The 25,992-nt window shown below is 40.4% G+C and overlaps 1 protein-coding gene and 1 non-coding gene across 5 annotated transcripts in view; both read left to right on the top strand.

The window, feature by feature from the left end:
• LOC124603882 (G-protein coupled receptor Mth2-like) overlaps positions 1-25,992 on the top strand; it is a 643,834-nt gene that overhangs the window by 499,713 nt on the left and 118,129 nt on the right. The window lies entirely within an intron of this gene.
• Trnas-cga lies at positions 17,792-17,866 on the top strand. The gene has a single exon. It is a non-coding gene; the product is annotated as a tRNA-Ser (tRNA).

Raw genomic sequence — 25,992 nt, forward strand, 5'->3', positions numbered from 1 at the left:
TTGCTCATTCGTACTTCGATAATTCGAATTTCCCGATAAATCGATCTCGTTTCCAAGTCCCTTCGAAAATAAATCAATATCTCGAAGAAATCATACGTATTTTGGTAAACTCGATACATCGAACCAATTATAACGATAGACTTCATTCCAAACACATTATAATTCGAATTCAGCGGAAATCTAACTCTCGGTAATTCGAATCGTACAGGTAAACTCTTCAACTCTTCGTGACACTCCTTTGTTTTCTAAACAATGGATAGCTAACCACAATGTATAACGAAATGCAGGCTTTCGACATTCGTGGAAAAAAAAAGTAAGTTGGTATGCTCGTAGTATGTGGAATGAAAAAAAAATGCTATGAAAGGTTTCGGGATTTTCTCACCCAAGTTGTCGACCGTCGTGAAGCCAAAAGATAACATTGTTGAAAAATACGGTAAGCAGTGAGGAAACGAACGCAGAGTAGTCTCGGCATTGAAGGGTTCGCCGTAAATGACGAGTGACTCACTAATTAAAAAAAAAAAAAAAGACATAACTTCGGTTTTTTCGTTTGAAATACTAAAATAAATAAAAATATAAAAAGTAATAAAAAAGGAACTATGAGTCACAGTTGTACTTTCTGCTTCACTTTGTAAATGAATAAGTATGTTACTGAATTGTCAATATCATTTTTTAAACTTTTACTCATATTTAGACTTTTTCCTTACTGCACCTTGACAAGTCAGACTCGCTTTAAACAGAACTCTCAGTTGTTTTTGTTGTTGTGGTCTTCAGTCCTGAGACTGGTTTGATGCAGCTCTCCATGCTACTCTATCCTGTGCAAGCTTCTTCATCTCACAGTACCTACTGAAACCTACATCCTTCTGAATCTGCTTAGTGTATTCATCTCTTGGTCTCCCTCTACGATTTTTACCCTCCACGCTGCCCTCCAATGCTAAATTTGTGATCCCTTGATGCCTCAAAACATGTCCTACCAACCGATCCCTTCTTCTAGTCAAGTTGTGCCACAAACTTCTCTTCTCCCCAATCCTATTCAATACCTCCTCATTAGTTACGTGATCTACCCACCTTATCTTCAGCATTCTTCTGTAGCACCACATTTCGAAAGCTTCTATTATCTTCTTGTCCAAACTAGTTATCGTCCATGTTTCACTTCCATACATGGCTACACTCCATACAAATACTTTCAGAAACGACTTCCTGACACTTAAATCTATACTCGATGTTAACAAATTTCTCTTCTTCAGAAACGATTTCCTTGCCATTGCCAGTCTACATTTTATTTCCTCTCTACTTCGACCATCATCAGTTATTTTACTCCCTAAATAGCAAAACTCCTTTACTACTTTAAGTGTCTCATTTCCTAATCTAATTTCCTCAGCATCACCCGATTTAATTTGACTACATTCCATTATCCTTGTTTTGCTTTTGTTGATGTTCATCGTATATCCTCCTTTCAAGACACTGTTCATTCCGTTCAACTGCTCTTCCAAGTCCTTTGCTGTCTCTGACAGAATTACACTGTCATCGGCAAACCTCAAAGTTTTTACTTCTTCTCCATGAATTTTAATACCTACTCCGAATTTTTCTTTTGTTTCCTTTACTGCTTACTCAATATACAGATTGAATAACATCGGGGACAGGCTACAGCCCTGTCTCACTCCTTTCCCAACCACTGCTTCCCTTTCATGCCCCTCGACTCTTATAACTGCCATCTGGTTTCTGTACAAATTGTAAATAGCCTTTCGCTCCCTGTATTTTACCCCTGCCACCTTCAGAATTTGAAAGAGAGTATTCCAGTTAACATTGTCAAAAGCTTTCTCTAAGTCTACAAATGCTAGAAACGTAGGTTTGCCTTTTCTTAATCTTTCTTCTAAGATAAGTCGTAAGGTTAGTATTGCCTCACGTGTTCCAACATTTCTACGGAATCCAAACTGATCTTCCCCGAGGTCCGCGTCTACCAGTTTTTCCATTCGTCTGTAAAGAATTCGCGTTAGTATTTTGCAGTATAACTCTCAGTTATCTGAACTTTTTAGTAGTTCTCTTGAACTGCGAACTATCGAGAGTCGACTGTAAACTAATAAGTTTTGAATCAAAACTATCAACAAATAACTCGGATGAATCTGTGAAAACTGGTCGGTATAGTTTCTACTCATCCTGCACTTCGTCAGCATTATCCCAGCAATTTTCACCTGGACACGCCATGAATAGTCGATTGTTGAGACTTCCCGTTATTCGGCACAGTGTCTCTTGTACATTTACGGTACTCCTTTGTAATTCCTTCACAAAATAAACGTCACAATGAAAAATTGTCAGTCTGCGAATTGTTCATAAGTTAGCAAAAATTCTCCGCCGCACGCACTCTTATGGACTATCAAGTTTCCGAATATCTCTTACACTGATTGAACATCATGTAACTCCGATAATGGGTATGCCGTTGGCAAACAAATACCATCTTCCTCCTCTTGTGCCCTTGCCACATATCTACGCGGGGGCGGCAAGGTTACTATTGGATTTGTCAAGGTTAATTTAGGGGGTTGCCGGATGCCTTTTCTGTCCCTACCCCGTTATCACTGGGAGAGATATGTGTGGGGCCGATGACCTTTGTAGTCTGGTCCGTTAAACCCCCCCAAACCAACCAACCAACCAACCAGGGGTATGTGTACCCCAACAGTCTGCGTGTAGTGTTATGGATGTGAAAGAGTGACAAAGGTTTCTAAATGTTTGCGAAACGTGTAACTGAGGCGGGACTTTGCTAATACCCCGGTATCTAAATAGTCGGATGTGAAAAATCGCCTAAAAACCATATCCAGGGTGGCGGGTATACCGGCCCTCGCAGTTAATCCATCGGGCGGACTCGATCCAGGTTGGGCGCACCTGCGGGAATCCCGAAAGCGGTATGCTGACATTCGCGGCTACCTGGGCTGGTAAATACAACCAGCTTGTAGAAAGTAAACAGATTATAAATTTCGCACAGATACAGCATCTTATCACACCTGGTGAAAATAAGAAAACACCTTTACAAACAGCGAAGTGTAGGGCATGAACTAATCTGAATCGTGACCCTAGGCGGCAGTGGCTCATGTGACGTAGACACTCAGTATCTGCACTACGGTGAGGGCTACGCGAGGCAATTCAGAGGCGAGCACGTCAACGACTCCCAGCTGATATTAGCCAATTGGCATTTCTGCAGTTTGTCGAGCGGTCAAAACTTCATAAATAGCCAGAAGAGGTAAATGTTTGGTCTGGAGCAACACGCGGATATATTTTACAGCAGTGCCCCAAAACTTCTGTCAAAGCCACTTAACTTTATACTTGTTTACACGTTGTGCTCCAGGCCTGCGTTTCTGACGTCAGCTGCGAAAACCAACTGTGTCTTGCAGCTAAGTATCAGCACACGCCGTTGCAGCAACTGGGTACGTTTAGCAAAAGGTCCGTAGTCCTTTAGATGGGTGTTCATCTGCTACACGTGTGCTTAGGAATACAATGCTTTCGTTGCGGACTTTTGATGCACATTTATTGTAACACCCTGCTGTGTAGGATCGCTCGCGTTTCGACCATTATTTCAGATGAAGTGCTTTTAGAACTAGGTTGCATGACCAGTGTGTGTTCCACATATTTGCTGTTCGCTTCTTGTTTGTTTGTCATACCTAATTTGGAAGGAATTTGTCTTGCCTCTGTAGGAGTAATACTCGCTCATAGCAAATAATTTATGCCTTCCATTAGTTCTGAGCGTCTGTACACGGGCGGTTTTGAGTCTGACTGCCGTGCGGTGGATCCAAGTACAACACCAATGGTGCTCGAATTGTCGAATGGTATTCTCGTGTGGGTATGTACAGAGTGATTCTTATTAACGTTCAAAAACACTCTAAGTCACTTAGACATCGCTATGACAATTAATTTAAGGCACATTGGGCCGAAAATGTCGGGATATACCCCAAAAGTGGATGACGAATGTTGAACAAGTGACGTCAGCAGATGATGTATTTCGCCGCACGTGTAGCGGTTGGGCGTATCGATCCTGCACTCTCCGGTATGGGGCAGTACGTCGCTGCAAATTATGAACGCTTTAGTAAATGTGATCTATTGTAAACGTAGAAGTAATAAAATTACTGTCCCCGCTGTAACCAAGCAAAGGTGTTTTTATTTTATATTTCTTTTCTTTTGCCCTTTTTTTTTTTTTTTTTTTTAACGGAAACGACCCGCCAGGTTAGCCGAGGTCGCTAATGCGCTGCTTCCTGTACTCCAGTAGACGCGCCGGCCCCGGATCGAATCCGCCCCGCAGATTAAGGACGAGAGCCGGTGTGCTGGCCAGCCTGGATGTGATTTTTAGGCGGTTTCCCACATCCCACTAGGTGAATACCTATGTCCTGCCTCAGTTAAATGACTCGCAGACATCTGAAAACGTTCGCACTATTTCATGGCTTACACTAGACAGCTGGAGTACACTTATTCCATCCCAGAGGGTAAGGGATGGCGACAGGAAAGGCATCTGGTCACCCTCCGACATTAACATCGCCAAATCCATAGTAACAAGGCCAACCCCACGTTGAAGTGGGACAAAGGCCCACGAAAATGATGATGATTTAATAACGAAAACGCAGGTCGTGTACTGGTGACGACGAAATTTGGAAGCTTATACTCATTTTTACTTGTTGCGCAATACAGTATGTTTCTGTTGTACTGTGCTTTGCACTAAACCAGTGGAGACTGCGAGACCGGCATATAAAATAATGAATCTTACCTCAATGTAAATACATAACTGCCTAATGCAATGAAAAAAATACTGCCTGCCAAAAACAAGGTTCGAATCATGAGCCTCAAATGCGAAAGTCGCGCACATTGGCCCGGAACACGCCGACGTGTATATTTGACTTGGGTTGGGATGATCTGCTGCGACAGACAGATCACTGCACCTTCGGCGAGGTAAGTCATCGGGTGACGTCACATGTTAAATATTTATCATCCACTTTTGGAGTATTTACCGACATTTGCAGCCCCATGTGTCTTATATTAAATTACTTGTCTCAGCGTCATCTACACCGCTTCAGAGATTTTTAAACGTTAATAAGAATCGTCCTGTATATAGAGAATGAAACTGTGCCCCTGGTCTATCCCCCACGTCTCACTAGCGAGCGAAACAGAAAGCTACAATCGGATTGGTTCAAATGGCTCTGAGCACTATGGGACTCAACTGCTGAGGTTATTAGTCCCCTAGAACTTAGAACTAGTTAAACCTAACTAACCTAAGGACATCACAAACATCTATGCCCGAGGCAGGATTCGAACCTGCGACCGTAGCGGTCTTGCGGTTCCAGACTGCAGCGCCGTTAACCGCACGGCCACTTCGGCCAGCACAATCGGATTATTTGGATACGTTTGTTCTCCGCTGGCGATCTGCACCGTCATAAACACAACGCACTACAGCATCGTTTGCGAACTGTCAGAATGGGTGCCTATGCGCCCACCGCCGCCCTCCTCTTCTCCCTCTCCCCTCTTCTCAGACGAAGAATACGTGAGATCGATCATGTTAAGGACATTGGAACCCCACACAAAAATATGTGCGTACCTCTGATCTCTGGGAATTGTGGGCGACAGTTAAGCTGTAGCGTTTCTGAATGGCTGCCTAACCTTTTCAAAAAATAACGGCACTTTCATTTTTGGAGAGAATTTTATTTATTCAGTGTTATACCCTTCAATATAGTACCCAACAGATATTATACAGCTAGTCACGCCTGCACTTTTTACAATCCCTGAAATACTTCTGGAAGTGATGCTTCGCCGACTGTACTGCTATCCCACTAATATGTTTTCGGAAACTGGAATGTCTGTCATGTTTATTGCCAGTCATAGTGTACACTAATCTTAATGGAAATTGGAACCTTTTAAAGCTCAATGCTAAGTTTTTTCGTTCACACACCCGTTCTTTGTTTACGTTGTTGCTATCCGTAAGCGGATATAGTTTTCCGATAAGTTGTTTCCCTTTGTTTACTACGTTCCACAACTCATTGGCTAAGACGATTTTTCAGGAAAGTAGATCAGTGTCATTTGTTCCGCTTGACAGTGGTATTCTAGAAGATTCGAGAAAATTCTAGACTGTTCGAAAACATTCGAGAATATTCATAAAACGTCGAGAACATTATAGAACTGTCTTTAATGGTTCCCTTGAAAATGCACACATTTGAAAGAGAGAGAAGGTGTCCTGGTGACCAGCACAAAATGTTGGCATCCACTTCATTCACTCATATCTCCACATTCACAATAGCTACCACCACACAACCACTGAAGCGCGCAACGAGCGAAGCAAAAATAGCACCAGACACCTACACAAGTTTTTGTTTTTTGTTTTTTTGACCTCCCATACAGCTAACTCAACAGTAATTGTCAGTTATGACGACATGTGTGTAAGGACAACATAACACCCTGTCCCCTACCGGAGAATATCTCCGACCAGGTCGGTAGTCGAATCCGGGCCACGCCGCTTACTCGTCCGCTGCGTTGACTGCGCAGCTACAGAGGAGGACCCTAAACTGGATACTGACGGTCTATCGTCAACTTCACTATCACACACTTGAATATATACCGGGTGTAACTGGTATAAGTGCAGATACGTTTGGCCGCGCGGGATTAGCCGAGCGGTCTTAGGCGCTGCAGTTATGGGGTGTGCCGCTGGTCCCGGCGGAGGTTGAGTCCTCCCTCGGGCATGGGCATGGGTGTGTGTGTGTTTGTCCTTAGGATAATTTAGGTTAAGTAGTGTGTAAGCTTAGGGACTGATGACCTTAGCAGTTAAGTCCCATAAGATTTCACACACATTTGAACTCTCTCTCTCTCTCTCTCTCTCTCTCTCTCTCTCTCTCTCTCTCTCTCTCTCTTTTTTTTGCAGATATGTTTATATGTGATACCTTAATATGTACACACATCAGTACACTGGTTGTTTCTTCTCGGCGTCGAACTGTCTTCCCACAAACACGACACGAACTTTACGACCTGATGTTTTCTGCACGGCCATACCTGAGCCTGGCAGTATAGATTACCCGTTTTCTTCCATCCGACCTTACTTCAATTGAAAGTTGTGGTAAGATCTTATGGGACCAAACTGCTGAGGTCATCGGTCCCTAAGCTTACGTACTTCATCTTACTTAAACTTTTTTACGCTAAGCGCAACACGCACACCCATGCCCGAGGGAGGACTCGGGCCTCTTACGGAGGGAACCGCGCGTACCGTGACAAGACGCTCAAGGCCGCACGGCTATCCCGCGCGGCAAAAAACGAACATTAATGGCTTCCATGTGCCACATGTACTTGAAGTACCTAAAAATATACAACTTGTGATAGGTACAATTATTTTCCGCTAGTGACATAAATACTCAGTCACCAGTAAAAATATATGACTTGTACTTGTTACAGCCTGTGTATTAAACAAAGACATTTCAGATGATGATGATATTGGTTTCGAAGTTTCCGACGGCTTGGTTGACAGCACCTTTGTAGAATGTGAACTAAATGCGTAGTGAGAATAAAGTCTTTCGTTGTAAGCTATCTTCGAAGAGAAGTCTCTCAATCCTGGCCTTGAAGAGGAGAGAAATGAAACTCATGGGTGGACTATTTACAGACCATGGGAATTTCAAAAAACACCTACATACAACGGGGATAATAGAAGATCTGTGGTGTGGGCGAGGAAACTGCATCACATTTGATCTTCGTATGCGAGGCATTGGAGATTAAAAGACACAGAATATTAGGATCAACCATACCTGAAGAAATTGTGTCTAGCAGAACACTGGTAAAGGATCTCCTTGCACTCTCCAAGGGCGTTGGTTGGCTTTACTAGGGACACAGGGAACGATACCACACAATAAACTCTGTTTCGGTGCGGGCAACAGCGGGCTTGACCAATGTTGTTTTTGCTTCCCTGATAACATCAAATCAAATCAAGCTATCTTCTTGGGACAATGTTTCATGGACACACATTAGTGACTTGAGAAAAGCTACGAAAATGCACCACAGTCAGTGGCGCATGCCCTTGTACCCGTTCATGCACTTTCACTGTGCTTAAATAAAAGTATAATGTATTAATGAAATGAAATACTAAATAAAGCGAGAACTAGCTGAAGGAAGTGCTAAAAGTTGTTCCGTACGACATGTGGCTGGCTGCCTGACCGCAATAAAATTAGGAAAGGGCCACAATAGTTGAACACATCAATGTTGGTTAACAGTTCTACACATGGATGTAAAGTGCTTAAATAGAAACCAGAGGCGCAGTGTCAAAATGTGTAATAAAAGAGAAATTGATCGCAGTTAAAGTTGTAAAACTGAATCAGACAATCTCGGTTGCCTTGATCGACGATAAAAAAAAAGGATGAACCTGCCACTGTGAAACATATTAAAATAAGCTATCCAGTAATTGGGCAGGAGTCTGCAAAACACACAGATTCTTAAAACCCGTTCCACACACTCTTCATTGTTATTCAAAACAGTGGACAGACCAATACCAATATAAATTGCTGCGCTCTTGTCAACAATATAAACTCCAGTGAACTAAGATGTGAAACACCGAAACTGGTAAGCCACGAGCAGTGCTTACTGGTGGGTCGTATCAGACAGCGCCTTATTCTCAGTCGTGTTAAACCTGCTTATTTCCACCCGTACGTCTGGAACGCTGTAAAACTGCAGTCTGCACAAGCCTTAATTTGTTTTTTTTAATCGCACATTTTCCTACTGACACAACCTTCCTCCTCAACACCAAAGTAACAGAACTTAAGGGGACAGTAAGGTGTAGTACTTTACAGTCTTTGCATGCGTCCTTCACTATCATGTCAGCTTGCTTATTTCCTCGTATCCCATATGGCCTGGTAGGAAGTTTTCAGGGACGGGTCAGTAGCAGAGCACGTAGTGCAATCGCTCTTTTGCGCATTAAAATCAAAAGATAACAGTAGTTATGTCACACACTACACAAAAATAGAGCGTAATTGGATAAACTGGGCGGAAACTGGAATCGCGAATTGTCCACTTGACTAGCGGTAAAGCACGTAGCAGATAAGGCAGCACTAGAGCCTAATGGAGTGCAACGCGAGATAAACCTTGCTAGCAAAACATTACGTATACTCTTGCTCTTAAGATATTTAGAGAGACTATCCGTTTTCAGAAAATCAGTTTACTCAAAAGATGTAGACCTTTCACAAAAGGAGTCTGTAATGTCACCCGAAGAGACAGAGCCGGCCGGAGTGACCGAGCGGTTCTAGGCGCTACAGTCTGCAGCCGCGCGACCGCTACGGTCGCAGGTTCGAATCCTGCCTCGGGCATGGATGTGTGTGATGTCCTTAGGTTAGTTAGGTTTAAATAGTTGTAAGTTCTATGGGACTGATGACCTCAGAAGTTAAGTCCCATAGTGCTCAGAGCCATTTGAACCATACCAACAGATAGTTACCAATCTTACATGAGACTGTACATCAGAGTGAAATTTTGCTTATGATCTGACAGGACATTTCTGCCGTCTCTGAGAAAGATTGATTAATCCGTAATCTGGAAAAGTATTAGGTAGTAATTAGTATTACATTTCAAGTCATTATTACGTAACATGAAGCGACAGTGTCACGTTTGCCTGCGTTATATGTTGACTGAAGACGTAATCCAAAATAGCGTGCTAAATTACGTGTCAAGAAAATGTCAGTCCAATGACATATCCAGCAAGACATAGCGGACAAACATTTTTGCAGTAGGCGTACGTTACGCGCTTAACAGAAAATCAAGGAACTGGTTCAAATGGCTCTGAGCACTATGGGACTTAATAACTGCTTAGGTCATCAGTCCCCTAGAACTTAAAACTACTTAAACCTAACTAACCTAAGATCACCACACACATCCATGCCCGAGGCAGGATTCGAACCTGCGACCGTAGCAGTCGCGCGGTTTCAGCCTGTAGCGCCTAGAACCGCTCGGCCACTCCGCCGGCAAAATCAAGGAACTGACAAACCACGTTACTTACATTGAAATGGTCTTCACGACGTCGGTGTGAAGTGTGCGTCTTGACATTTGCATTAGCAGCGTTTTTAGAAGCCTATTTTTTTCTCTAATTCACATTTGTACGTGTAACTGTGTAGTGGCTTTTTTCTGACTGCCTTTCCGTACGTCTGTGGATGTTAACTGAGCCTAGAATGAAACAAATTCAAGAATTCGTAGCTTGCTCAAATTAGAAGACTGCTCCAACTAACTTATGTATGCAGTATTTTTGACATGTACTACATTCTTGAGTATTTCCTCACTATGGATCCATGGAACAAGAAGTATATCTAACCCATTTGCAATCAATAGGTAAACCGAGAAATCATTCAGTATCTTAGCCGCATAAAGAGTATTGTTTAAATAAAAAATTGTTAAGGCTTTCGTGGCCACTTGTTGACAAACTGCCTATTGGCGTGTGTCTCGGGTTCTTCGGCCGACGTTCGTCTGATGATTTTACTGACGTTTAGCCAGAACGAGTGGCTGGCATTGACAAAGCTTCACCCTCCATTGCACCACCAGCAATGATGCTTTCTTACCAAAGATACACGTCATCAACACCAAAATTATCTCGAACAATACAGTTATTTACTTACAGTGTCCTGTTATTACTGTGGCGTATGAGAGGGACCTTTTACGTGACGGCAGCCCCAGAAAAAAGCGTCAACTGTTCTGGGGAAGTTTTCAGAATATCTGTCAGAGACTATAGTAATATACGACCTCACCCATACATAAGAATAGGAATTATCGATTTTATTCGCCAGCAGCGCACGAATATCACCTCGGTTTTTGAAAATATGATATATGCTAGGCAAATTACTTCAGTACTCCTTTGATCTTCTATCGACACACGATCCACTACAACCAATCAAATGTTAAGGAGGAGTGGAAGATGTTTCCAGATAACTGATTGTGTAGGCGGATTGAAAATTAATGTAACAGCAATATTGTTGCTTTAAGTTTCAGTAATACTGGGACCGTGAAAAGGCATGGCCAGCGAATTTTTATACCTGCACTTCCGCAACGTTAAATCACAATAAGAGTCAGAAAATTTTGAAAGTATTTTTAAAGTAAGTACTTTGTTGCATCCTGCGATTTATAAGTCAGGCTTTTCAATTGTGAACGCTTAACGAACACAGACGTTCATTTTTAGAAAAACCAATAGAGATTTATAACCTGCCATTGTAGCCGATGTCACTGCATCACGTTAGAGTCATGGAACTTATCCGGAGGTTCACGTTTCGGATCCTTATAGTAGAAGAAATAACGTGGTAGAAGAAAAGTCACCTTTTGACCACCAGACTATGTGGGAAAATACTGTGTTAAATTAAAAACATCTGCTTAGTTCCCTGTGGACTAGGACTGTCATAATATTGGGAATTATCGGTCAGTGGAATGGTGATGTTAAGCTTGATTTTCCCCCTTAGAAGACAGGGCTCTTTCATCTTCTCCGTTATGTCATTTAGTACTCATCTGCAACAAAGGAAATGTTACACAGAAGAATAATTGTTTAAATAAAATTAATATCCCTCGTTTTTACGTCGGACTAAAAGTATAAAATAATTTTTCCCAGTCCCATACAGATCCCTAACCTTATACAAATCGTCCCGAAAATCTGTGGCTGGAACTTTTAATAGCTACTTGTAAGACTTGCAACGAAAATCGTGGTGTACATGTAATAGTAATAGGATGGAGGTGAACCATTCATGCATCAGTTAAGGCGTTGAGATAAAAAACGGGACTTATCATTTCTGGGGTATATGAGTTATCAGTGTAGTTGTTATTTTGACACGATTCTGCATCTGTTGGTTCTAAAATTGGACTTGTTCAGTTCCCTGTTTAAATCAGCGTTGAAATTTCGTTTCGTGCAGAAAGAGGACTTGTCACGGAGGCAAGTCCCTGTATTGCACGAAAGAACTTGAGGCGTGATGTGAGCACTGTAGCGGGTTCCAGTAAACCTTCAGATGAGTCCGGAGACTATTTACATGAATTTAGAAGGAAGAAACGTACCGGTAACTGAAATGTTCTATTTGCGGCAGCCATGGTTATTTACATTGGTATTCATAGATTTTATAATAATAAAGCTTTCTTCCGTATGTACGATGAAGTAAGCGCAAGGAAGGGTCCTAACGCAGTTGTTTCTCTCCTTATGGATTTCATAACGAAAGATGAGACGCCTAGTGGGAAAACTTTGAATCTTCAGATGCCTGTACAGGAAAGAAGAGGAATCGCACTGTCGTTCAATTTTGGTACGCTTAAGTTCATAGTGGCAGATTTTCAAATGTTTTTCACACGTTCTCAAGCCTGTGGATTTTCAAACTGTGATAGGGATTTTGCAAGTCTGGGATTACGGAAAAGCAAACAGGACACAGAGTATACTCCCCACCAATGGTTCAGAGTACGACAGAAAGCAAAGAAACACACGCATGTTGAACTGTGCACACAAGACGCATTTCTTAAACATCTAAATTCATTTTGAAGACGTCTATAACTGAGAAAGGACAAAAATAGACTGTTACACAATAAAAAATATGTGAGTACACTATTCAGTCAAGATGCGCTCTGTTTCGCCCAGTAGCAGTGGAATGGTGAAGTATAAATTTCCTCTCGTTGAGACTGGAATAGTCCCTAATTTTCACAATGTGCTGAGAGCATATATGGACGTCATTCCTCTGAAAACTATTAAACTACAAGATGTTTCACGCATGACTGACATTATTCCTTTGCAATTTCTTGAGTATTTTGATAACATTCTATAGAAATGTGTTGTTAATAAGGTGACTGCTTTTTACGATTTACATAAACGAACTGGTGGATGGTATTGACAGCGGCATTAGACTGTTTGCCGATGATGCTGTAATCTACGGGAAAGTAGTATCACCCGAAAGTTGTGAACAAATCAAAGAGAATTTGCAGAAAATAAATGAGTAGTGTAATGACTGGCAGTTACCTCTCGGTATTAGTAAGTGTAACCTCCTGCGTATAACAAAGCGAAAATCCCCATTAATGTACAAGTACAAAATAAATGCCAAGTTTTGGAAGCGGTAACATCCGTCAAGTATCTGGGTGTGACTATTCGAAATGATCTCAAATGGAACGATCAGATTACACAAGTAACGGGTAAGGCGAACTCTAGATTGCGGTTTGTTGGTAGAGTCCTGAAGCGATGCAGTCCTTCAACAAAGAAAATTGCTTACAATACTTCAGTTCGTCTAGTCTTGGAGTATTGCTCGTCTGTATGGGACCCTCACCAGTTGGGTCTGATTCAAGAGATTAAGAAGGTCCATAGAAGAAGAACAAGATTCGTGACTGGTACATTTAGCCATCGCGAGAACGTTACAAATCTCATAGAAAGTTTGAAGTGGGACACACATGCAGATAGACGACGCGCTAAACGGAATCGGTTGCTCACTAAATTCCAAAATCCGATCTTCGCCGAGGTTGTAGAGCGTATATTATTACCACCAACTTTCAAATCGCGCAATGATCACCATTCAAAAATAAGGGAAATAAGAGCTCGTACTGAGGCGTTCAGACAGTCATTTTTCCCTCGCACGATCAGCGAGTGGAACAGTGGGGGGAAAATATGACTTTGGCGCGAATTGTGTCCTCCGCCACACAGCGCTCGGTGGCTAGCGGAGTATATATGTAGATATAGATACGTAGATATGTAGATGTAGAGGAAGACAATCTGGAAGTAAAATTCGAGTCAATGGCAAAGAGTAACAAGTTTATGAACATATGTGTTCGTCAAAATAAACAGATTCATTTACTAATTAAAGAACTTGAAATTAACATTCCCATGTTAGAAGCCAAGACGCTAAAAAGAATACTGATTTCCATTATTTTGTCTATTTTGATACGTATTGTTCAATGATGAATGTTTATGCAAGTAATAAGATTGTATATGATTCATTTTCAAATTATTAAAAAGAATATTCTGCTTGGAAAAATGCTATTTTTGAAGTTACACGATATTTATGATAGAATGAGTGTTGTTTAGATCAAAAAGGGGATATGTCAGTCACTTTCCATTACCGTTTTCTATTATTTGCTGTATTCTATGATTACAGATTTTGTTATAAGACTGCATGCTTCCAGAGGAGCATGTGGGAGTAACTATAACGCTAGGCAATGATACCATTCAAGATTATACAGTTTTTTCAATATATCTCAAAACTGCTGTCTTCAGTAAGTCTGTTCTGTGCATGTATTCTTTTGTGTTAGCAGAAGAGCCAACACCGTGTTACGAGTGGAGGCCGAAATGCACGCGTTTTAGCTCACGCAGGCTGGCGTGAGGGGGGAAGAGCTATACTGACGTGAGGTCTGGAACATGACAAGGAATGAGAATTCAGAAAGCGGACGTAATTAGTTTGATACTTAACTTTAGTCCATTAATGATGAACGTCGCTATTGACGGTACATGATTCACAATATTATCTGTTCACAATACATTCTTGAAGATAGTTCTTATAGTAACTGAATATGGCGCCTTGCTAGGTCGTAGCAAATGACGTAGCTGAAGGCTGCGCTAAACTGTCGTCTCTGCAAATGAGAGTGTACGTAGACAGTGAACCATCGCTAGCAAAGTCGGCTGTACAACTGGGGCGAGTGCTAGGGAGTCTCTCTAGACTAGACCTGCCGTGTGGCGGCGCTCGGTCTGCAATCACTGATAGTGACGACACGCCGGTCCGACGTATACTAACGGACCGCGGCCGATTTCAAGGCTACCACATAGCAAGTGTGGTGTCTGGCGGTGACACCACATATTCTGGTTTATCTCATTTGGGCATATCAATTAACGAGTGCATGAATTTACTAGACTCGAGGGGAGAAATTTAAAGATCTGCATATCGTGCCATAAACTCTTCTAGGAAAAAATAGAAGCAGGGGAAGGTGAACAGCTGGAGTTTAAATCTTGTTGGTGTCAACGTTATTAGAGACAATGAGCCCCAAATAAATCTGCAGCGATTTAGAGAAAAGGAAATATTGAATCTGTCAATATCACCCGTATGACTCGCGAACATTAAACAATCATACCAATCCAATATGTTTAAAATACGTATCATAATAATAATTATAGTTATTTTCATGATATCAAATTCATATGTCAACTACTCACCAGCTAACTACTTAATCTAACATTGGCCTCTGGCCACTCTACAGATCAGTCTGTCACCAAAAACCAATGGAGAAGCAAAGTAAGTATTATCAGTGTTCAGTCGTATCTGAGTTTGCGCACGTATTACGTCATTGGTCGAAGCCAGCGTCCAGTATCGGCAGGCCCAACATATCCAGGGAAACCACAGACAGCTGGAGTAGACTTGAACTTCATTTCTCCCAAATGAGGTGCTCTATGTCGTCTCTACGCCACCTCGCTCGGTAGAAGTAGAAAAAGAATACTATATCGCAACTGCAGGGTCTCAGGGTACACTTCTTCGTACACTACTCACAAATCACGAGCGAACGTTGCTCCAATCCTTACTGTGCCGGTGTCACGTGCAACAAATGTGGCACAGAATTTCAACAGCGCGAGTGACGAACACAGGATCTCGAAATTTCCAGCGGAAACAGCGGAATCGCAGCACGTAAAGCACCATATGGTGTGCGCAGTACCGCTGCTGCACAAGCCGCTTCTCCGAACCACTACTCCGACCGCTTTTCAGCTAAGTGCTTGACTCTCACTCGCCTGCTGTTGATAGCGCCGCAGCGATAAATATTCTGAAAGGACAAACGTCATGGTGAAGGGGCGTTACCCGATATACAGTTGTCTCAGATGTTTATTTGCATACAGTGAACACGGATTTGCCGGCCTTCAACAAATATACGAAATTTAATGGAGAGACTTAGCCGTACATCCGGGTGAGGTATCACTAGGTTAAGAACCGCGAGGGTCACACTTCATCCGTGAGCGTAACAGCAAGAAACCTTAGTGTATGGTGCAATGAAGAGTGCGCTCTACCATGAACTTTATTCTGATTTTCAGGCTAATGATGTATATGTAGAAGACTTTCGATTTGCGTTAGTAGTAAGCTGGGTTGAAATCCTCGTCTGATCGCGCGGTTTAAAGATACTGGAACTTCCTGTCACAAATGCTGGTGTGGTGCTCTCAGAAAGCATCTTACATTCCTTTCAGCTTCCCACTATAATATACTTAGCACTGCATTTCTATTGACCTTGACATCACAAGCCCGCTGAACGCAAAAGCGCACTAACGTCTACAATCTTTTCTCGCGGATAATTTCTATCTGTTCAGAAGTACAGGATCAGCTGTCCTTGAATTATTAAAAATAATAGAAACTGCTCCACTCTAAGCACTTTTGTGTCATGGCAACTGACTCAGACAAAAAAGAAGACCGGTGCGAGGCTTAGGGCACAAGAAACGAAAGGGAATATGTAGTTAAATCCTCTGGGGCTTGAACCCGCGTCACTGGTCATTCCGCTTGACAATAACCAGTGAATACCTGATCGAAAGCTCGTGACGTTTGTAACCTCCCCACAAAAATTTAAAAAGACAGAAATAATAAATGGGAGCCAAGTGTAACCTCCCTAGCAATTGAATTTAATGACAACAATAGAAAATGAGAATCGCAATCTGACTCAAGGTGTAAGCTCTCACGAAAATAATGAAAGACAATTTAATGCTAATGAAACTTCAGTGATAATGATAACTCAATTAAACCGAAATATCGGTCTTTGGCCCTGTGCAAAAAATATCAGAATTAATTTCTTACCTCGGTAATACTGCATGTCAAATTTCTGCTCTTATTGTTGGCCACGGCTTGGAGAAAATGCATTGCAAATAATATTTTTTTTTTTTTTTGAAATTTAACTGAAACTTTTCTTTAAAGGAAATGGAAGGAAATCGTTGGTTCAATTAAATAGTTTTTTTTTTATATAAAATTGCTTTGAAATCAAAATTATTATTGGGGCGATTATTGCACAAATTAGTTACAGTTAATTTACATTATTAGCTGAGCGCATTTAAAAATAATATCAGCGCACACTCCGCTGCAGGGTGAAAATCTCATTCTGGAAACATCCCCCAGGCTGTGGCTAAGCCATGTCTCCGCTATATCCTTTCTTTCAGGAGTGCTAGTTCTGCAAGGTTCGCAGGAGAACTTCTGTAAAGTTTGGAAGGTAGGAGACGAGATACTGGCAGAAGTAAAGCTGTGACTACCGGGCGTGAGCCTTTCTTCGGTAGCTCAGTTGGTAGAGCATTTGCCCGCGAAAGGCAAAGGTCCCGAGTTCGAGTCTCGGTCGGGCGCACAGTTTTAATCTGCCAGGAAGTTTCATATCAGCGCACACTCCGCTGCAGGGTGAAAATTTCATTCTGGAAACACCCCCCAGGCTGTGGCTAAGCCATGTCTCCGCTATATCCTTTCTTTCAGGAGTGCTAGTTCTGCAAGGTTCGCAGGAGAACTTCTGTAAAGTTTGGAAGGTAGGAGACGAGATACTGGCAGAAGTAAAGCTGTGACTACCGGGCGTGAGTCGTGCTTCGGTAGCTCAGTTGGTAGAGCATTTGCCCGCGAAAGGCAAAGGTCCCGAGTTCGAGTCTCGGTCAGGCACACAGTTTCAATCTGCCAGGAAGTTTCATATCAGCGCACACTCCGCTGCAGGGTGAAAATCTCATTCTGGAAACATCCCCCAGGCTGTGGCTAAGCCATGTCTCCGCTATATCCTTTCTTTCAGGAGTGCTAGTTCTGCAAGGTTCGCAGGAGAACTTCTGTAAAGTTTGGAAGGTAGGAGACGAGATACTGGCAGAAGTAAAGCTGTGAGTACCGGGCGTGAGTCGTGCTTCGGTAGCTCAGTTGGTAGAGCATTTGCCCGCGAAAGGCAAAGGTCCCGAGTTCGAGTCTCGGTCGGGCACACAGTTTTAATCTGCCAGGAAGTTTCAATATACCTCATCCTGAATCTTGACCAGAATGCCGTGTCGACGCCCGCCGACTCCTCACACACAACTGCACTCGACTGCTACTACCGACATACTGCACTGCTCACAGACTGCCCACTGACAGACTGCTCGTACGGCGACTACTGATAGAGTACTGCACGACGACTACAGACTGAGTGACTAGCGGACGCAACTGAACTGAGCTACTGCTACCGACAGAGTGCTGCTCGCAACTCTCGCGCGGTCAAGCGCAGACTAACCACGATAAAAGGCTCTCTGGTCAAAGATTTTATCATGCCTCACCATCGCTGCTACGTTACATACGTGTTTCATAACCCTCCACTGCGGGGGCAAAAATTTGGCAGCGATGGTGAGTCATTTGGACTTGCCATCGCAAGAAATTTTTACAATTTACAGAATATTCAAATGTAGTACATAAATTAAATGTGGTGCACACGCACCAAGAACAAAATATATCAGACAAAGACAAAATGTGAGTACAAAACATAGTAGCAAATCAGAAAAATGTATATACAAATTATTTGACAGATAACAGAAAGCATACGTACTGAAAAAATTCTGTAGCATTTTCAGAACAAATAAACAGAATGGCAGAAAATCACGTTGACAAGTGACATGAGTGCACATGCACTGCAGTTGAGGACATATCAGCAAATGACGAAATGTATATACAATGAGTAACAAATGACATAAGTGCACACGCACTGAAGTATTGAACATACAGAATGAGTACAAATCATATTGAAAAATGAGAAAAGTGCACAGGCACTGAAGTTCAGTAGAAAACATATTAACACATAACATAAGTGCACATGCACTGTAGTTCAGAACATATCATCAAAATAAAAATGTATATACAATATAAAAGATACACCAGCATATATTCGGATATGAAAAAACGCAGATTAAAATTTTATGGGCATATTAAAAGAATGGATGCTACCAGACTAACTAAACAAGTAGTGGAATTCTACGAAAATCGAAGTAAAGCTAAATTTGAGACAATAAAATGGATTGCTGCTATAAAAGAGGACATGAAAGAGGCAGACATAAAACAAGATGAAATTCAAGACAGAAAATTATTTGGGCAAAAAATTCATGACTGGGTAGTTGGTCAAGTTGAAAAACCAAAGAAAACTGGAACCACATGGTCTGATGAAAGGAAAAGAGCTCATTCCGAGAGAATGAAAACAATTTGGGCAGAGAGAAAGTCTAAAAGAAAATAACTGAATGCTCCGTGATTGTACTTCGCGTGGTCCAGTAGGGCCCAAACGTGAATAATAATAATAATAAAAGATAAGAGTGCACATATACTGTACTTCAGAATAAATCGAAAAAATGTCTTTAGCATTTTCATAACAAATAAACATAATGGCAAAAAATCATGTCAAGTGCCATAAGTGTACTCGCACTGGAGTTCAGCGAATCGAAAAAAAATGTATAACCCATGAACATAAATGATGTTAGCAAAAAATGATCTTCACTATGTGACAAGAATTAGGATAGGAAAGGGAAGGATTGCATCATGGTTGTAGCACTTTAGATTGCACACAGCTGTTCTGAAAGTCCATATCTTTCCACAGAAGTACAACACCAAGTGACACAATTTGAAGTTCTTTTCCCATCAGATTTTGTCAGCGTAGCCAAGACACTGAACTGTCGTAGTAATATTCCATGTTTTCATTTTGGCAGTACACTAGGTACACCAAACAATGGGACCATAATAACGTCTTCATCGCTCACGGTGGTGGACAGCATGTCGTGTCAACACCACGCTCTTACAAGGCACACCAACGTAGAATTAGTGCAAAAACCAAATATAGTGCTCCATGATCATGAGGATGGACAGGACAAATGGACATTGCAGTAATTCAGGGTAGTTAGCTCATAAGGTGAAGGACATTAAGTCACATAATATTGAGAATTACAGTAGTAGTTTGCGGCATTCATAGCCTAGTTATTGAACATTTCTGTATCATGTATTTAGTATTACAGAATAATGTTCATAAAATTAAATTATTGGCATCATGGGTAATCGTATTACAATAAACAGTGGCAGTCCTTGGCCAGTTACAAAGCATATTTAGTATGACAGAATAATGTTCATCAGACGTCTTAATTGAAAAGGAGAGTCAATTATTGGCCTAGCATTAACATAATACATTGAGTGATACAAATTATTGGCACTCATTGGCCATTTGCCAAAACATGAAAAGTCAACATTGAAAACAGGAGCTAATTGATGACATAATTAATATACAATTCGTTGAGTGACACTAATTATTGGCACTCAGTGGCCATCAAGTATCGAATAGTATAAAACATTGTTCCTCATTCAGTATTATTCAGATCATTAAGAAGTCATTATTAAAAATCAGCTAATTACAATCATAGCATTAATAATCACGGGCATTATAAGTAGTCTCATTACAATAAAACATTGTTCCTCATTCGGTATTATTCAGATCATTAAGAAGCCATTATTAAAAATCAGCTAATTACAATCATAGCATTAATAATCACAGGCATTATAAGTAGTCTCATTACAATAAATAGTGGCAGTTATTAGCCAGTTACAAAGCATTATTTTATATTTTTTTATGTATCATTAAGAAGTCATTACTGAAGTGACATATTATTCAGAGCTGATCAGTATTACTCAGAACTCTTTTAAAGCGGTATCATTAATTGGGACTGGTAATACATTTTTTTGTTAGCAATGCATTGCGTTGGGATCGATAATTAATTGCTGAGGCATAACACTATTTGCTTTTGACCTATAGCTGCAAATGAGGATAGGTAACGTCATTCGTCATGAGTCAGCTGTAGCAAGGTTATGTAACAAGGCAGTATATGTGATCACATTTATAAATGATAGACACAAATGGGTAAAAAATAAAATGCAAGTACTAGAACAGGTATAATAAGTAACAGGTTTAGTAAGTATCATGAAAAGCTTCTCCTGGAAAAAATACAAAATGGATTATTGACCTGAAAGAAGAAACACATACTATGCTGAAAAGTAGTGAACTTCGAATTAACAGGTAGTAAAATGTGTATAAAAATGTGTTCCATAGCTGTCCTTTCCAAAACTTTCCGTCATCCTACTATGCAATATAACACCTGCTGTCAAAGCAAACTGCAACAAATACTTAAATAACTACATAGCATAAATACATAACTTCAACATTATCCTCATCTGTAAAGAAAAAACTTCATTATCAATCACTTCATTATCCTTATTATCATAACTTCATTATTATCATCACCTATAAAGAAAAACTTCATTATTCATAACAGCATATCCTTCATCATTATTCATCAGCATTCATTATCATCTGCAAAAAAATCACTTCATTACTCATTACACAACTATTCCTTATTTCTAGCATATTTCATCACTGAAACTAAGATGTGTAGTTCTGTCTGACAGCCTGCATCAATCACCTTGTATTCTGAAAGAAAAAATTAGTTAAGACTGCTATTCTACGATGAGTATAGTATATTCTTGTTAATGCTTGTTAATCCTGATCCAATTACTCTTCCTCATAAAGTTATTGCATCTTCTTTCGTTTATTCCGTAGGTGAAATTCCCATTTCTGTTGAATTTATTTCTTACACGCATCATTTCTTTCTGAAATTGATGAACAAAGATTAATGTCTTGCATTTAAATCATATACCCACTAAATAATGACTGGTTTATAGTGACATAATTAACCATACAGCATAACATGACAGAAAACGTAATATGTCAAAGACATTGCCAGTGTTCAGAGGCAAAATGTACAGAGAATATCACAATGCAGCAGCAAAAAAAAAAAAAAAAATGTAAAACAGTCACGATGTTGAGATATCATAGGGCAACAAAAATGTTAAAGTCAACTGGTGTGTGTTATATCTTAACTATTTCACAGTGCATACAAACAAAACTGGAATACAATCATATACACAAAAAAAATGGAAAATGTGCACGGTCTGATGTGTAACGACAAGAAAAGCGACCTGCTAACCTTACCTTGTCGGGCACTTGCCAAAAAAATACGATAATCATCAGTAATTAGTCATGTGAATATAATTGCATAAGTGGTCATAAAAAAATTAGTAAATGGCATCATAGTGTGTTGAATCATAAAGTGTCTTTATCCAAAAAAGGGTTTAATATTTGAGCAATGGTGGTTGCCTTTCGATTTTCTGGTTCTCAAAGTTTCGACGTGTACAACATTGGGATGAGGAATGCTGCGAATCCGATATGGACCTGCGTATAGAAGTTCAAATTTGCTGCACCTACCTTTTAATTTGCTGGATAAATAGTGTGTACGTACTAATATCTTCTGTCCAATGTGAAAGTCGCGGCGTGTACAAACCTGTTTTTGCTGTCTTCTCCGGCGCTCTGCGGCACGTTTGATGTTGTTCAGCGCAATGTCAATTATTTCGTGGTGTCTTAGTCGACGACATTTAGGGAAGTTTACTAATTCTTTAATTTTGTTTGGTGGTTCAACGTTTTTCAGTATAACAGACGGAGATAGCATAGTGGATTCATTTGGAATGGAATTAATTACATCTTGGAATGAGAGTATGTGTGTATCCCAATCAATATGTCTTTTGTGGCAGTATATTCGGCACAGCTTACCAATTTCTTTCATTAATCTTTCACAGGGGTTCGAAGAAGCATGGTACTTGGATATATAGATCGGAGAAATGTTTCTAGCTCGTAACATGCGTGGACATATAGCTTGCTGTAAAAGAATTTTGCGTAGTTGCGTGCGTTCGTCGTCTGTATTTGCACTGCTTTGTTTAACTTTATCAGAAATCAATTGCATTACGTCGTAGTCAGCTTCGTCTGGAGTATTATAGTTGTGTACGTACGTATCTGTGAACAATGTGGGATTACAGTCTATGTTACGTGTTGTGGAAATGACCTCTGTGCGGTTAATTGTTTGTTCTTCCGCAGATAGTGAGTGCTGAAATTCTAAAGCAAGTTGTACGTTTTCATCCTTCAACATTAAATAAGAATTCTGAAAATCAATGACTGCATCGTGTTGTACGAGAAAATTAGTACCTAAAATTACGTCTGTCGTCAATAAAGGAACAATCCAAAAATTTGAGTGAAATGTGTGACCTGCAATACAAAATGATAAATGCGTCTGTAATTTAACGTCTACTCCTTTACTCGGTACTGCTCTTTTCACTTTTGTTTTGCCTAAAGGTAATGTCGGATAGGTATTCTCTTTGTTACACTCGTTAAAAGTTTCTTCATTTATTACTGATATAGGTGATCCGGAATCGATTACTGCTGAAAATTTCGATGAACCAATTTTAATTTCGATAACAGGATGTGAAATGGTTTTCTGAACAAATGGTCTTTCCTGCAAAAGAGTGTCTCGTATGTCGTCAAAAGTAATTACATTTTCGTGAACAACATTCTGCGTGTCTAAAGTAGTGCTCGTGTTACTGGAAGATGCGACCTGTACAGTATCTAGTCAGATTCTATCTGACGTGTTATTGTTATCAGGAGGATGCTGTGGCATTTCTACTATTTGAACAGTTCTATTTCCTCTTCCAGACGTATTACGCTCTGGATGATACCTACTGTCGGGTTCATTCATGAGAATAAGTTCTTGTGTATAATTTTGCTGTTGGTATGTCCGACTGTTGTTAAATGTACGCTGAAAATTTTTCTCATTATTTTTACGTCTGTCGTAATAGTCATTCCTATACGGTGCATTGCGATACGAGTTGAAATAGTGTGTTGTCTGTACGTAGTTATTTCTTTGCTACCATGCGTTATTATTTGTTGGACCTGGGACTATACGTGCACGCGGCAAAACATTAAAGCCTGGTTGACCTTGTAGACTGCATTGTTGGTTAGGTATGTTAAGCGGTTGACTTTCATGCTATTGTGGTGAAAAGCATCTATTGTTATAAAAATGTGGTTGCGACTGCTCAAAATTTTGTACATACTGATGATTACGATTTTATCTGTTATTTATTACGGCGGTAGTTGTCATTACGGGAGTGCCTACTGAAAATTGTCACATTCGGTAAAAGATTTGTCATATCGGGTTTTCATTACAATGTTTCTTAATTCTACAAAGAGCAATAGTTAAAGAGCAGTTTTGATAGATATAAAGGATAGTAGAAGAGAAGGCAGCAGTGCAGAAAACTAAAGATGAAATAGCACTACTACAGCTCGGGGCCCTATGCACGCTACGGCACATATTCATTAAAGCGTAATGAATCCCCTGAGGTCATTTACGCACTGCAAATAAATTTTAGCTTTTGCGTTACAGGCAATAGCGGTAAAAATCCAAATGCAAATTGTTGTCTCCCTGTTAATTCCAATTTCTGCATAATAGATAATGCTGATGAAAATGCAATAGCAAATTGTCGCACCAGGTTCAAAGCTAGCTTCCGCATTACAGGCAATAGCGGTGAAAGTACAAAAATAAATTGTCTTATACAGTGCAAATCGTGTATCTGCGTTCTGTCATTATTAAATTCTTTACATTTTTATTGCGTATAAAAATTGCTCATAATCTATGTTCTCGTCACTGAATTTGAGAACACGTTCGGGTTTGTGTGAAAGTCTGTTTGTCTGTCATTTCGGATTTCAAGTTGCATAGCTTTTCAGATTTTATGTCGCGTAGCTTTTCGGATTTTAAGCCGCGTAGTCTCTGTAAATTGTTCACATTATACACGCTGCGTGACTCTGACAAATGCTCGCAACGTGGCGGGTTCTGTGACGTATTGGTGACTGAAATAATTGTTAATTCTGTTACTGTAATACTTTCGTCAATTTGGTTGTTGTGTCGTGCAAATTTCTCGTCAACTTCCGTATTCGGAGTGTGTGAAACTTCCACTGACTCTAAATTAACTTCGTCGCGAATCTGTACTGCGTTTTTAGGGCATTGTTCGGTGACTGCATTAATTTCGTGTATCAGTGTTGCGTTTGCTGAACATTGTTCAGTGACTGCATTAATCTCGTCTTTATGTGATTCTGTTGTGTCTACACGTGTGCTACTTACTTCTTGTGCAACAGTGCCAACTTCTTCATTACTGTTATTAGCACAAGCCTCAGTATCCTCACGTAATTGTTCTTTATTGTCCTGACATTGCACGGTAACAGCTGTAATCTGCTCACTAACTTGTTTGTTCTGTTCTTTAAGGTCGTCTTGTTTTTCGCTTATGAGTTCGAAACTTTTATCAATTGTTTCGCTAAGTTGTTTGAACTGTTCACTAAGTTGTTTGAGATTTTCACTCTGTTCCTTCCTAAACTGTAGCATTATTGCCATAAATTGATCCAAAGTAACATTACCTACTCCATTATCTGTGCTGTTTGATTGTGTACCTGGAATTGACGCGCTTTGTGTGACCATTTGGTCATTCTGCAATTTACAAAAAGGATTATCAGTCGGACGTACACTGTCACTCACTATTTCGGAATTAAATAAATCCGTCGTACTTTGTGTATCCTGTTCATTTTCATTAGACAAATTTGTCTGTACGTTACTTGAATTTTCCAAATCGGGTGTGTTATGCTGGGCAGCGCTCATTACAATAGGGCGCCCCGCATCATCGATTGTCGTCAAATCAACAGAAGACACAATCGAGTTCGTTTGTTCATCATTAAGGTCTACATCATTATTAATGGTTGGAACGCACTGATTGTCAGTGAACGCAGGATTGTCACAATTACTACCGATCACGTTGTTTAAGTCGGTAATTTCGTTCATAATACCTCGCGATACACTATTCACAGTCTTTCGCGGCATTTTTACAATGGTCACAAATATTCACAAAACAAATAAGCACAAATGCAAAAAGGCAACAAACAAATACAACAGAGCAACGAATTGCCGTTGACCTGTAGAAAGAAAGTCACAATATTAGTAAAAGCGTTGCGCCAAATCCTAATTATATCTAAGCAAATAAGAGCAGATATCTGACTGTTTTTCAAAAGACTCTCAACGAAATACGATCCTGGACTGGGTGTCGCCAAGTGTAACCTCCCCACAAAAATTTAAAAGGGACAGAAATAATAAATGGGAGCCAAGTGTAACCTCCCTAGCAATTGAATTTA

Source organism: Schistocerca americana, chromosome 1 (genome assembly GCF_021461395.2).
Source record: "Schistocerca americana isolate TAMUIC-IGC-003095 chromosome 1, iqSchAmer2.1, whole genome shotgun sequence".
Taxonomy (NCBI): domain Eukaryota; kingdom Metazoa; phylum Arthropoda; class Insecta; order Orthoptera; family Acrididae; genus Schistocerca; species Schistocerca americana.